The 14,554-nt window shown below is 46.9% G+C and overlaps 1 protein-coding gene across 1 annotated transcript in view; it reads left to right on the top strand.

Annotated features, from left to right (window-relative positions):
- The first annotated feature begins 200 nt into the window (after positions 1 to 200).
- MLPH (melanophilin) overlaps positions 201 to 14,554 on the top strand; it is a 103,676-nt gene continuing 89,322 nt past the window's right edge. Inside the window, exon 1 of the mRNA XM_060232163.1 lies at positions 201 to 282. The gene's annotated coding sequence lies outside the window, so the exon portion shown is untranslated. The remainder of the gene's footprint in view (positions 283 to 14,554) is intronic.

The raw sequence follows: 14,554 nt of genomic DNA, 5'->3' as shown, positions 1-14,554 counted from the left end.
CCGCCCTGCCCTTTGGTCTGCCTCCCTTGCGCAGGACGAGCAGCTGCCCAGGAAGTCCCCGGGGCGAACCCGCGCGGCCGGGGCCATGTGATCGCTTGGCAGCGGCACAAGGCCAGGCTGGGTGGGTTGCGTTGCGTTGCCCTGGCTGGCCCGGGGCGAGGGGCCAGGATGGGCGCCCGGCGGGGGGAGCATGTGACCGAGGAGCCGGAGCGGGACGCCACCTTCTAGGGCGAGCCGCCCGGCAGAGAGCAGAGCAACGCCCAGCCCGCCGCGCTCCGCAAGGTAAATGCAGCTGCGCGCTTGCTTCTTTTTTTAACCCAGCAGGTGAGGTAGGTCGGCTCTCGCGGGGCTGGGTTGGCCTCCCGCCCGCCCGCAGCAGCTGCAGCGCGCCGTCGCCAGTGGAGGAGGGCTTGAGCCGGGAAAAGAGTTGAACCAAGTGGCTGAGGTAAGGGGCATGTGGCGGTGGGGGAAAGGAGGGGCACTTTTCCAGGCTGGAGTTTGTAGAAGCCCGTGAATCACCCGCCAGGGACCCAGTCCAGGAAGGGGCAAGCGCTCCCTGGCCTCCAGGGTTGCCAATTCCAGGTTTGGGAAATCCCTGGAGATCTAGAGCAGGGGTGGCCAAACTGAGGTTTCAGGAGCCACATGTGGCTCTTTCACACAGATTGTGTGGCTCTCAAAGCCGCCACCGCCATGCCAGCCAACTTGGAGAAGGCAGTTCTCTCTTTAAATCACTTCGCCAAGCCAGATGGCAGCTTGGAGAATGCATTTAAAGTCGCTTTCCTTCCACCAATCCCTCCCCCTCCCTCTCCTTCCTTCCCTCCCTCCCTCATCTGACATTCATGTCTTGAAGCTCTCCAACATCATTTATTCTGTGTGGCTCTTACGTTAAGCGAGTTTGGCTGCCCATGATCTAGAGACAAAGCCTAGAGAAGAGGAAGAGCTTAGCATGGATGCCCACCATACAGTCCCCCCTCCAAAGCTGCCATTTTCTCCAAGGGGAACTGATTTCTGTAGCTTGGAGAGCAGTTATAATTCCAGGAGGTCTCCAGGCCTCACCTGGAGGTTGGCAGCGCTACTTCCCTCTCAGGCTCAGGCTCTGAGGGGCGCCTTTGGAAGGGGGAGAGCAGATCCCACCCTTCAAATGACCAAGGCTGCCATCTGTCATGTACACCTGGCAGAAGAGGCATCTCCCGTTCCCCTTCAGGGACGCCTGCTAGTTCCCTGCAAAGACAGGAACTCTTCATGCCTTTGCCCGTGGGGGTTTGGAGCTGGTGATGGGAGCTGGGCTGGAGTGTCCTATGCCCCACTGAATTGGAGGTATAAACCAGAAAGAAAAGGCCTGTGCAGAGTTGGACAGTTTCGTAGTAACTTCCCATTTAGTAAAAATTTAGCAGGAAAATGGACAGATTTCTGGAAGCATGTCCAGTGTTTGGGCAGGCCTGGTCTGGTGTAGGATGGACATGATCTGGAAGCCTGGTGTGTGTGTGTGTGTGTACATACATGCACACACAACTGGCTACCCCTGGCAAAGCAAGAGCTTCTTTTCAGTTTCATGCCAAACCTGCATAAATCCCATTACGGGGCAACTGCTGCTGGTCAAGTGATGTGCTGAGTGTTATCTGCCCTCAGCCCATTCTGCGGCTTGTTCTCTCTTGGTTGCCGCAAGAATGTCCTGGGCTTTGGCCGATTTGTAAGACTTGTTTTGACTTCATCGACGTTTTAGGGTAGAGCAGTGGGGGACTGGGACCCCTGGGGAGTCTGCCAAGTGATCACAAGGGGTCTGCGAATCCAGAAGTGCACTCAACAGTGACATTTTGATCTCTTTTTGTCGTTGTGTATTTTCTCAGCAAGTGGATGTGAAGAGTAAAAGTACAGTCAGGTGCTGCTGCTGGTGGAAAGTGCCACCAAGTCACATCTGTCTTATGGAGACCCCATAGTCTCCCCTCCAAGTACTAACTAGGGGTGACCTTGCTTAGCTTTTGAGATTTGGTGAAATCAGGGCTGCCTGGACCATTCAGGGCTGGATACTATCATGTGGGAGATTTGCAAATCTGTTTGCAGTTAAAAAGGGGCCCTTGTATTTAAAAAGGTTGGGAGCCCCTGGGACAGACATTATATCAGCTTAAACACTGAGCCAAGGTCTGGGTTATGTTCTGATTTTTACCCAGTTCTGAGCTCTTCTGTGTCAACTGAAGATAGTCAGGAGCGCCACTGGGGCACAAGGATGAGGACTGGAGTTTGGGGGTGGGAAATCCAAGGTCGCGTCAGAGTCACTGGATGACTGCTGGCTACTCTTCCTTGGCAACACCGCTGAGACCTCCTCAGAAGAAAAGCAGCAGATGCAAAAGGAAGAGATGTCATGAATTGGGCCTCTTCTGTCTGCCTTTACAGTTCTGAGGGGAAGCACCCGCCCACTGGAGCTCATCTGTAGTGGCTGTTCTTTGGCAAATACTTGTGAGGTGAATGTTTCTTTATTGCTTCATACTCAGACATATGTTTCCGCAGTCACTGTTTGCTAGGGACAGCCCTTATTTCTGGCCCTTGTGTCTGGAAACTCAGGATCCTGTTTTTGCCTTGGCAGGTTGGGGCGGGGTTTTTTTTAAAATGCTGCCACTCTGAGTCCCTAACATTGTCCCTCCCCTCTCCAGAAGTTGCATCTCAGCATGGTGTTTATACCCAAATTTGTAGGTGCTGATTGTGGAATAATGCAGATGTTTTTAAGAATGTCTGCTGCTGCCTACTAACTATGTACCATGGCTTGGCATTCCCCCCCCCCTTTTTTGGGCAATTTTAGGCTGGTAGCAAAAAAATGGACTCCCAAAAGCCATGCGCTTTCAAAATCTTCATTTAGAAGTCAGGTAGACCAGCATAAGTGAAGTCCCTGCTACCTTGAGATGATACACACTGGAGAGCTGCCCCAAAGAAACCGTCACCCGACTATACCCTATACTATGGGTGGTCAGATTTGCTTAATGTAAGAGCCACGTGGAATTAACATCAGATGTTTGAGAGCCACAAGACATGGACATCAGTTGTTTGAGAGCCGAAAGGAAGGAAGAGGGGGATGGGGAAGGGAGGGAGGGAGAGGTGGAAAGAAAACAACTTTAAGTGCATTTTCCAAGACACTGGTTGGCTTGGCTAGAAGAAGTGATTTGAAGAGAGAAATGCCTTCACCAAGCTGGCCAATGGGGCAAGTCTAGCTTTCCATGGAAAATTATTCTTCTGTTGCTAGTGGTGGCTGTCAATGAGGAAGTCCCTTCTTTGAATTTAACCTCTGCCTTCAAGCATCTTGACATCCTTAGCCAGACAGTCTGTCCCCAGTCTGCAATATGTGGGCAGAACTGCAGTCTGAGCTCTCTGCTCACGACCTGAGTTCGATCCCGGCAGAAGCTGGGTTCAGGTAGCCGGCTCAAGGCTGACTCAGCCTTCCATCCTTCCGAGGTCGGTCAAATGAGTACCCAGCTTGCTGAGGGGAAAGTGTAGATGACTGGGGAAGGCAATGGCAAACCACCCCATTAAAAAAAAGTCTGCCGTGAAAACATTGTGGTGCGACGTCACCCCAGAGTCAGAAACGACCGGTGCTTGCATAGGGGACGACCTTTACCTTTTAACGCTGATCTACCTTAACAGGGTTGTTATATGAATTGCAGCAATGCAGCTGCATGGAAGTTACTTGGAAGATTCTGAAATACTATTGAAATTGGCTTATGTACTTTGCTTAATAAGCTATCTGATGTGTCCAGCATGGGAGAAAGGTGGGGTTGCCAACAATACTCCCTTTAAACTGTGGAATCCTGTGAACAAAAAAATCTACTTTGTGAGCTACTGGCATTAAAGTGGTGAGCTGCTGCATAAATTACTTTGCTCTGGGGCCATCCTTCCTGAGCTGAGACAAAAATGTGTGAGTCGGAGGCTAAAAAGCTGTGAGCTGGCTCACACTAACTCAGCTTAGAGGGAACAGTGCTTGCCAGGTCCCTTCTGGCCACTATCCAGGGATGGAGGGGATGGTGGGGTGACCAGATCCTCATAGAGAAAATCCTGGAGATTTGGGGATGGAGCCTGGGGGGTGGGGTGGGCAGGGACCTCAATGGAGTACAATGCAGTAGATCCCACTCTCCAAAGCTGACATTTTCTCCAGGGGAACTGGCCTCTGTAGTCTGGAGATGAGCTGTAATTCTGGGGGATCCCCAGGTAGGTCACAACTGGAGGCCAGCATTCCTAGGGAAAAGTAGGACAGAACCGTTGAAAGAAAGAAGCCATGGCATCCTCCATCCTTCTAGGAATGGCGGGAGAGGGAGTCAACTTGATTTCCAGATCCAGAGTATTGTCCTCTGTGGGAAGATGGGTGAAGGGCATGATCAGGAAGCTTGGGCTTAGCAGGGAACTGCAGCTTCAGGCTTTTCCACAGCAGCCCTTTATTCTTGTCGTTCCCAAAGCCACTAGGAGTCACATGACTCATTAGTGGACCCAAGAACTGTGGCTGGTAGGGCTGCAAGACTCACATCTTGCCTTTCTCACCATTCTTCTGATCAGGTCCGGCTCTGCTGTTAGGCAAACTAGGTAATTGCCTAGGGTGTTGGCCTTCTGGGGGCGCCCCCATGTGGCTTGGTGACATCAGTGCAGGGGGAGGGCAACAGAAGTTAGCCTTGCCTAAGGTGCCAGACAGTCTAGGGTTGGCCCTGCTCCTAACTCCATTCTAGGGTTGCCAGCCTCCAGGTAGGGCCTGGAGATCTCCCACTTTTACAACTGGTCTCCAGCTGCCAGAGATCAGCTCCCCTGGAGAAATGCGCTACTTCGATGGGTGGCCTCTATGGCACTGTACCATGCTGAGGCCCTCCCCTCCCCAGACTTCACCCTCTGCCAGATCCACCCCCAAAGTCTCCAGGTATTTTCCAACACAGGCCTGGTAACCCTACTCTTTTCCTCCCGAAGAAGAGGAACCCGGTTCTCCCAGATAAGATGGTTTCTGGTACCTCTAGTGTTGGCAGCTCCAGGCTGGAAAATACCTGGAGATTTTGGGGGTGAAGCCTGAGAAGGGTGGGGGTTTTTTTTGTGGGGGGGACTTCAGTGGGTTACAATGCCATAGACTCCACTTTCCAAAGCAGCCGTTTTATCCAGGGGAACTGATCTTTGCATTAGTGGGAAATCTTCAGCCACTGTCTGGAGATTGTATGAAAAACACCAACACCGTGTTTAAACAATGTCAATCTCTATGTATGCAGTACCAGCATTGTGTAATACTGGCAGTGCTTGCATAGATATTGCCATTGTTTAAACACGGGTGTTGGTATTTTCCATACAGCCTTCTGTACCTGTGGTCACTTAGGAGGATTGCTAACCTGGAGATTGGCAGCACCAAGTATCACCTGTATGCAGAGTTACACCCTTCTAAGCCCATTGATTTGGATGGACTTAGAAGGAGAAGAAATTGGATTTATATCCTGCCCGACATTCTGAATCTCAGAGTCTCAGAGAGGTCACAATATCCTTTTACCTCCCCCCCCCCCAACAACAGACACCCTGTGAGGTAGGTGGGGTTGTGAGAGCTCTCCCAGAAGCTGCCCTTTCAAGGACGGCTCTATGACAGCTATGGCTGACCCAAGGCCATTCCAACAAGTGCAAGCGGAGGAGTGGGGAATCAAACTCAGTTCTCCCAGGTAAGAGTCCGCGCCCTTAACCGCTACACCAAACTGAGCTTCCGCTCAGAATCACAGTATTGGTGTCTCAGTTGCTCTGCTGCAGTTAAGGCACATCTTCGAACAGCCCTGGGCACCCACCTTCAGGAAATCAGGTGCTTTTCCCTGTGGACCTCCAAATAGCGTTGCCATCCTCCAGTTGGAGCCTGGAGATCCCCTGGAGTTACAACTGATCTCCAGATGACAGAGATTAGTTCCCCTGGAGAAAATCCCTGCTTTGGAGGGTGGCCTCTGAGGTCTCTTCCCCCCCCCTAAACTCCACCCTGAAGCTCCAGGAATTTCCCAAGGCAGAACTGGTGGCTCTTCCCTCCCAGGGCCCCATGTTAGTCCTCTGAGCCCACCTCTCCAGTTTAACAAGAGAGTGGGAGGGCGTCCCTGCTAGAGCAGGAGAATCTCTTCCTTCTTCCTGGGAGGCAAAGCCAAGCCTCTTTCCCCCACTCTGAGAAACTGAATGGTTCTGGTTCCCAGCCCGGAAGGTTCTATCGCATTAAGGCTCAATCATGCAAGCCCTGCAAGCTCTTTTTTTAAAAAAAGAAAATAAGCCAGCATTTTAAATAGTTCTGCAAGAAGTGGGGGGAACCCTTACAACATGCATAAATCTTCTCTCAAGCTTCCAGAAAGCATGAAACAATGCTTTCTGACCTGTGCAGGTGCGAGTTCACTGACTGAGAATTGAGTCTGACCATTTCAGTGCACACCCCATTAATAATTACACCAGCTGAAGCAGGATGGGGCCTTCTGTATCAGTGCAAACTATGCACACTCAATGGGGCAGCTCAGCATGGTTTGTTTGTGGAGGGGTTCTTTTTTTGGGGGGGGGGGGAGTTTTGCAGTATGTTGAAAACACTGCTCTCGTGAGGGTGGCGCATCACTTCCTTCGGATGGAGGCTGGGGCCAGGCTCCCCCGTAGGACTTGCAAAAACAAGCTAACAAAAGGGTGGGGGGCTCAGGTGCTGTCTTGTGATTTGGGAAGCTGACCCATCTCTTAAGGTGTGGTGAGGAGCAGTGTTCCCCCTAAGCTGAGTTAGTGTGAGCTAGCTTACAGATTTTTAGCCTCCAGCTCACACATTTTTGTCTTAGCTCAGGAAGGATGACCCCAGAGCACACTAATTGATGCAGGAGCTCACCACTTTAATGCCAGCAGCTCACAAAGTAGAATTTTTGCTCACAAGACTCCGCAGCTGAGAGGGAATATTGGTGAGGAGATGTATGCTACAGTCTTTGTGCATTAAATGTGTAATTTACATAATTTGTTCTAAAGTCTGTTTTGTTTTGTTTTTAAAACCTATTTTAGTTTTTCAGCTTCTAGCTGGACTAGCTGGTTTCTGTATTTGATTGCATTGTTTATATGGGCTCTTTTAATCATAGTGCAAACACCGTGAACTGCCTCGGGCAGTTACGGCACTGGGTGGCATATATGTGTTTTAAAGAAACAGCATGCGTTTCCACCAGTCTGTGAATCCTTCCCCTTCTTCCAAGCCCTCCCATTGCCTGGGCTCTCAGCTGTCTGCACTGCATTCACACCCTTTCCCCAACAACATAGGCTGGTGCGTGCAGCCGCTGTGGACACCGGAAGCATGCCACTGTGTACCATCTGTGTGCACTTCTCCATTCACACTGGGAAGCTGGGAGCATGGGTGGTGGCAGGGCTTTTTTAATAGCAGGAACTCCAGTTTGGTTAAGTGCGCGGACTCTTGCCTGGGTGAACCGGGTTTGATTCCCCATTCCTCCACTTGCAGCTGCTGGAACGGCCTTGGGTCAGCCATAGTTTTCACAGAGCTGTCCTTAAAGGGCAACTTTTGGGAGAGCTCTCCCAGCCCCACCTATATCTCATAGGGTGTTTGTCGAAGGGGAGGAAGGTAAATGAGATTGTAAGTCACTCTGAGACTGATTCAGAGAGAAGGGCGGGGTATAAATCTGTAGTCTTCTCCTCCTCCTCCACACACCCTGATGTAGCCAATCCTAGACTTATCCTCCACACACACTCTGATGTAGCCAATCCTCCTAGAGCTTATTAGCTCCTGTACTAAGAGCTCTGTAAGCTCTTAGAGGATTGGCTACATCAAGGGGGTGTGGGCTAGTATGCAAAGGAGTTCCTGCTACAAAAAAAGCCCTGGGTGGTGGAGTGCTTGCAAGCAAATGGGCAGGGAAAGGCACATGTCGAAGGTGACAGGGGAGGTGAACAGGTGCAGGGTCCATGAGAGTGGGCCCCACCCAAAGTCCCAGACCCTGGGCAGTGCCCTACTTCAGTATTTGCTGGCACCAGCCCTGGCTAAAAGCAATCAATATTGACTCCTCCCTCCTATTTTGTTTTTCATTGATCTTTATAGTGGAGGCAGGTCTTTGCCTAGTAGCGCATAATGACCTCAATTTTGATAGATGGGAAGCATTCATTCACATCAGTTCCAAGAAGTGTGTGTGCAAAGTATTCATGAATACCACTAAGTCTGACTCGGCAGCCTCTCCCATGATGTGAGGTGCACATCTGCATGGTCCCTGACGAGGACCAAGGCGAAACAAACTCCTCTTGATCTATAACATTGTAAACTTGGCTTTTCATTCCAGTTTGGTTGCATCTGCTAAACTTGCTTGATGTAAGAGCCACATCGAATAAATGTCAGATGTTTGAGAGCCGCAAGACGGCAGGGAGGGACGGTAGCTCAGTGGTAGAGCATCTGCTTGGGAAGCAGAAGGTCCCAGGTTCAATCCCTGGCGTCTCCAAAAAAGGGTCCAGGCAAATAAGTGTGAAAAACCTCAGCTTGAGACTCTGGAGAGCCGCTGCCAGTCTGAGAAGACAATACTGACTTTGATGGACCAAGGGTCTGGTTCAGTATAAGGCAGCTTCATATGTTCATGTTCAAGACATGAACATCAGATGTTTGAGAGCAGGCAGGAAAGGAAGGCAAGTAGATGGTGGAGGAATGGAGGGAGAGGTGGAATTAAAACAGCTGCTGGCTGGCTTGGAGAAGTGATTTAAAGAGAGAATGCCTTATCCAAGCCAGCTGAAGGGGTGATGGAGGCTTCCAGAGCCACACAATATGTGTGAAAGAGCCACATGTGGCTCCCGAGCCAGTTTGACCACCCCTGTGCTAAACACTGTTATTCTGTATGTTAATTTGCGGCTCACCCTCTAGGGTTGCTTTGTAGAAAAATAGGTGGTGGAGCTCATCCAGGGATTGTTATGCATCTGCACCTGCTATTCAATGGACAAGGTGGGAAGGAGGAGGGGAAACCCTCAGAAAGGTTCAGGAGCTGCACTCCTGTGAGCTCCTGCTGAATCCGAGGCCTGTCTATATCTCATACCAAACCTTTAATGGCATAATAGATTCAGATAAAAATACACAGAATATAAAAATTTAAACATTGGAGATAAAATCAAAATAAAACCGAGCTTACAGATACATTCAAACATGGTCAGAATTAAATTTAAGGATGTCAGCCAGAAATTTTGCCACAGCCTCACTAACCACCCCCTCAGTATCACTCAATAAATAATAACAGGGTGGCAGAATAGACAAATCTGGAGAAAAAGAAAGCATGCCAAATAAATCTTTACGGAGGTTATGGTAAAAAGAACAATCAAGCAATATATGCTGGATTGAGTCAGGGGTATTCGCTCCACAGGAGCAAAGTCTGTCGGCTAAAGGGACTCGCTGATATCTCCCTTGTAAAACTTTGGAGGGAAACGCGTTTAGTCTGGCCAACATAAATGCCCTGCGATGACTTGGAGTGGTTAGGTCTGATAGATAATAGTGGGCAAATTGTATGCAAAACATTTAGAACTCCGATTAACTGACTGGATGCGCCTAGGCAACATCATAGGTCCTGAACAGATTGGCTTCTCCAAAGGCAAATCTGCTATGGATCACTGCTGCACTCTGGCCTTCCTTGCTGAAAAATATACGCATACCGGGTCAAAAAAATTATATGCTGCCTTCATCGATTTGAAGGGTGCTTTTGATTCAATAGATAGAGCCCAACTATGGATCAAGCTAGGTTACCTGGGAATGGACCCTCGTTTGCTGTTTCTCTTGAGGAAACTTCATTCTAATACCTTTTGCCAAGTGAAATTTTCTTCTAGCGGTGACTTGACTAGTAAAATCCCAGTGTTAAAGGGGGTAAAACAAGGTTGTGTGCTGGCCCCACATCTTTTTAATTTATTTTTAACTGACCTGGCACAATTTTTGACCCCTATCAATGGTCATCCGCCTAAACTTGCAGGCCGAGCGGTCCCCTTATTACTTTATGCCGATGACACTACCATCCTCTCTTGTACAAGAGTGGGCCTGCAAAGGTATTTGAACGCCTTTTATGACTACTGTAATTGTAATTCACTTACTATCAATTATACCAAATCTAAAGTAGTTGTCTTTTCAAATTGCTGGGGCCCGCAGAGATGGTTTATTGGCAATTCAACAATCGAGCAAACAAAAAATTTTAAATACTTGGGGATCACTTTTAACCACAAGTTAAGCTGGGTTTCACATCGTAACAACACCATCAACTTGGCTAAGTGTTCAGCTGCTCAAATTAAACAGTTTTTCTTTGCAAGGGGCAACCAATTAGTTCCAGCAGCTATTAAAGTATTCAAAGCCAAAACGCTTGCCCAAATCCTCTATGGTATCCCTATATGGATCTCAGCTTTTACCAGGAAAGTGGAGGGCATTCAAGCCTCATTCTTTAGACAAATTCTTGGTTTGCCAAAATGTGTGTCCTACTTTGCTCTCTGCTCTGAAGTGGGTCAGTCTTTGGTGGAGACAAAAGCCTGGATTGCAGTGTTTAAATTCTGGCTCAAAATTCATTTTAGAACAGATCCCAACAGCCTTCTTGATTGTATGAAAAGAGACCCATATATTTCGTCCTGGACAGCAGTGCTTCTGTCTAAACTCAATCAATTGGGGTTAGAGGTAGATGATTTTTCTACCTCTGAAGAGTCATATATCTTCAGATGTATTAAACTGAGACTGTGGGAATTGGAGGAAATGAAATTACGGCCAACTCTCCCTTATACTTGCTCTCCAGCTTCCTTAGGTCTTTATGCTTTTTGTGGCAAAATGCCTGTCTATATGTTTGGACTGGTTACTTCCATTTCAGTGTACCCAGAGAACTGTGCGTGTGCACAAAAGCCTAAACCTTGAATAAAACTTTGTTGGTCTTTAAGGTGCTACTGGACTCAGACTTTGTTCTAATGTAAATAATGTACACACATAGGATGATTCTGTTAGCATGTAGCTTTGAATTCACGTATATAAGTGATGCAGTGATGTGCAGTAGTTAGGAAATGTCAGACTGGGATCTTGGGGACCTAAGTTCAAATCCCCGCTCTGCCGTGGAAGTTAGCTTCATGACCCTTGGGCCAATCCAATACTCTCTGTTTGTCCTACCTCACAGGAGTGTTGTTGTGGGGATTAAACTGAGATCAAAATGGGCAGCTGTGTTAATCCGTATGTAGCAGTTGAAAAGAGCACGGGCCCAGCTTTGAGCGAGCATTGAGCTTGTGCCGTCATTGAGAGAATGTCGTCGGAGTCTTAGAATCCTTATGAGTTTGTTTTGAATTAGTGATATTTATTGAGACTATACCTTGTTGACAAAGACTTTGAAACAAGTGCATCAGAAGTCGACAGCCTGTCCAGGGATTTCTTTGTACACATCGGTTACATCAAGAAGACCAGCATAGTTCATCCTTTTGAGGAACAAGTTATAAGGACGTTTATAATTTTCGGGTCTTAAATGTATTTGTGTAATGATAGTCTATTTTTGCAGTACATTAGTTGACCAGGGACCCTGAGATCTGATGAGATTGGGCTATTCTGGGCCATCCACATCTTTATTAAAACTCTTTATACTTTCTTTGCACAGAAAGATAAAATACATGTATAACAACTTTACAATACGGCCATGCTAGGAGGAGACTTTAAAAAAAAAAAAAAAAAAAGCTGGGAATAACAGTCCCTATAACACCAGCACAGGGAAAAGTTTGGAAATTATTTTTTGGCACCAGGGGAGAAGGAAACACACATGCACCATATAAATCACTGACTACTATTTGCATCATTATGCATCTCTCTTTGCCTTGACACCAAGGTTAGTAAATATAGCTGCTACTGGAGCTATGAAACCAATGGGGAACCCTGCACAGCCCTCTTTAATTCTGTCCCTCCTTCCAGTGGCTCCCTCAGCTCTTGCACTCTCCTTCCTCACTCTAGGTCTCCAGGTGACCTTTATGGTGGTGGAGAAAAGCTTGCAACTCACCCTATTTCCCCCTCCTTCCCTGGTTCACACACAGCAGAAATAGTTGCCTACCTATGGGTCAGTGCTCAGAGGGTGACTGAAGTCCCAGTGCTAAGCATGCCTACTTGAGAGTAAGCCTGCATTAAGTTTCTCCTCGACCTCCAGGAGGTGCACATACAATATGTGTGAAAGAGCCACATGTGGCTCCCGAGCCACAGTTTGGCCACTCTTGGACCATAGTATTTTAAAGGTGATTAAATATTAATGTTAGTTTTAAAATATAAGGAAATGATCCTTCAAACTAGCCTCCCAGTCCACAAATGAAGCTCCTCAACAAACTGATTGGCAGCGATACATCCCCCAAACACTCTCCCACCCACCCCACCCCCCGCCAGTATGGAATCTTTTGCTAATTGAACCTGATTTCATTGAGCCAGATTTCTCTGCCTGATTTCATTACTTCAATAAATAAGTGGCGGTTTGCTGTTTTTTTTCACTGGAGGGGAAGAAATGCTCCGGAAATCAGCTGAGAGTCATGCTGAATTTGTTTTCCTTCTCATAATAGGAAGCAGTATTTTGCCTGGGTGTTGGCTAAACGCTTTGGCTGTAAAGGTCTATCAACTGCCCAGTATTCAGATCATCTCCCCTAAACAGAAGGAAACTGTTGTGTGTGTAATGTAATTTCTGAAAATGCTCAGTCTTATCTGAGAAGCACACCATGTGTTTCTGTCTGCCTTTTGTATGGCCAGAGCTAAAATTATAGCTTCTCTTGGTTTATTTTTCACATCCTAAGAGGCTGCTGATTAAGATGATGCAGGGACTGGAGCATCTTTCCTTCGAGGAAAGGCTAAAAATTCTGGGACTTTTCTGTTTAGAAAAAAGGTGATTAAGTGAAGTCAGGGCTGTGGTTTATAGAATTGCAAACCTGAAACCTACAGGAACTTACAGAAGGCATCTCATTTTCTGCTTACCCACAGTTTTCCTCCTCCTTTTCTCTGAAACCCCCCATAGCCTCGCCCTTCTCCTGTAAACCGTGGGCATTTTTCAACTTTGTAGTCAGATCTGCCTTGTCTGTCATGGCTTCAGTCTCCAGATTTAAGTATCCATGGCCTTGCTGAGAATTAGGTATATTGGTAGTTGGTGTGGAGACAATGGATAGAGCAGGGGTCCCCTTTTAAAGCTTGGAAATCTGACAGAGGGTGGTGGGCACAACAACAAAATGACTGCCATGGAAGGCGGAGCCAGCCACAAAATGTCATGGAGTTAAGGTTAATCATGAGTCTAGTAGCTCTTCAGCATTTGAGACAGAAGCTCTGTTTAATAGAATGCCCTGCAAAATTGACATATTGTTTAAACATATATTCTTGCATGAACACACAGTCTGCATATTGAGCTAGCCCTCACCTGGCCGTCTCTGTTTGCATTTTGCAGGCATCCACCTGAATATGTGGTATTGTTAAGTGGTCTGACTGGGGAAGGGAATGGCAAACCGCCTGGTAAAAAGTCTGCTGTGAAAACATCGTGATAGTGACAGCACCCCACAGTCAGAAACGACTGGTGCTTGCAGAGGGGACTACTTTTACCTTCTTAAAGTGGTATGGTATTCGTGGTCAGCGAATGGCTCTCTTTCTTTTCTATCTTGGCAGCCATGTTGGACAGAACTGGCTGAGAGGTGTGGCATCAGCAGACTTTCTTGGCAAGCCTTTAGAATTCTTTATTGGCATCCCTTTGAACACTTTTTCACTTAGCCAACTTTTGGCAGACAAAGCCTCTCAACTTAGTTTATTTATAATATTTATGTGTGTGTGTATGTGTGTAAAGGGGATACAGAAAGCAAAAAGGGATTATAAAACATAATAATGGATATCAGAAATAATTATATATCACAGAGTGCATAAAACAGAAAACATTTCTCCCCAGCATCCCCTTCATTACAGTTTTTCAGACACCGTCCATAAGATATAACATTACTTCTGTTGGGGTACATTATATTCAGCATTTTAGATTTCAGATTTCATAACTTATGTGTTACATATACCCAGGGGTCGTTTTGTAGAAAAATAGGTGGTGGAGCTCATCCAGGGATTTTTATGCAGCTGCACCTACTATTCAATGGACAAGGAGGTGGAACTCTCAGAAAGGTTCAGGAGTTGTGCTCCTGTGAGCTCCCACTGAATCCAAGGCCTGCATCTACTCATTGGTTTCATCTTTACTGTATATTCGGTATTACATATTCTCACCTCTTTTACCTGCTCAATGGAACTTTTAACATAGTTAACATATCAAAGTATAAAAGGAAAATCTATTATTATGATTATCTCATAACAAGAAAGCAGAAGATATTTCTGCTCAAGATCCACTTCCTTATACATTTATATTAATGAAGTTATATTTAAAACTTATTCTTGTTCTACTTCTACATTGCAATACATTTATATACAATTTTTGAACTGTTTCTCATTCTAAATTTATCTCCTACTTGCATAACACACACTCCATCACTCCTCATTACTTTTGTAATGTTTCTCAAATATATTGTTAATTTTGACATTACTGCACATTTGGCAGGTTTATTTGCTTCTCCACTAGTTTTAAATGCTACAAAGAAATACACCCAGCTTTTAAAA

This window comes from Heteronotia binoei, chromosome 1, assembly GCF_032191835.1.
Source record: "Heteronotia binoei isolate CCM8104 ecotype False Entrance Well chromosome 1, APGP_CSIRO_Hbin_v1, whole genome shotgun sequence".
In the NCBI taxonomy this organism is placed as follows: Eukaryota; Metazoa; Chordata; class Lepidosauria; order Squamata; family Gekkonidae; genus Heteronotia; species Heteronotia binoei.
Note: the sequence above shows the minus strand (reverse complement) of the source record. Positions and strands in the feature narration are given on the sequence as shown.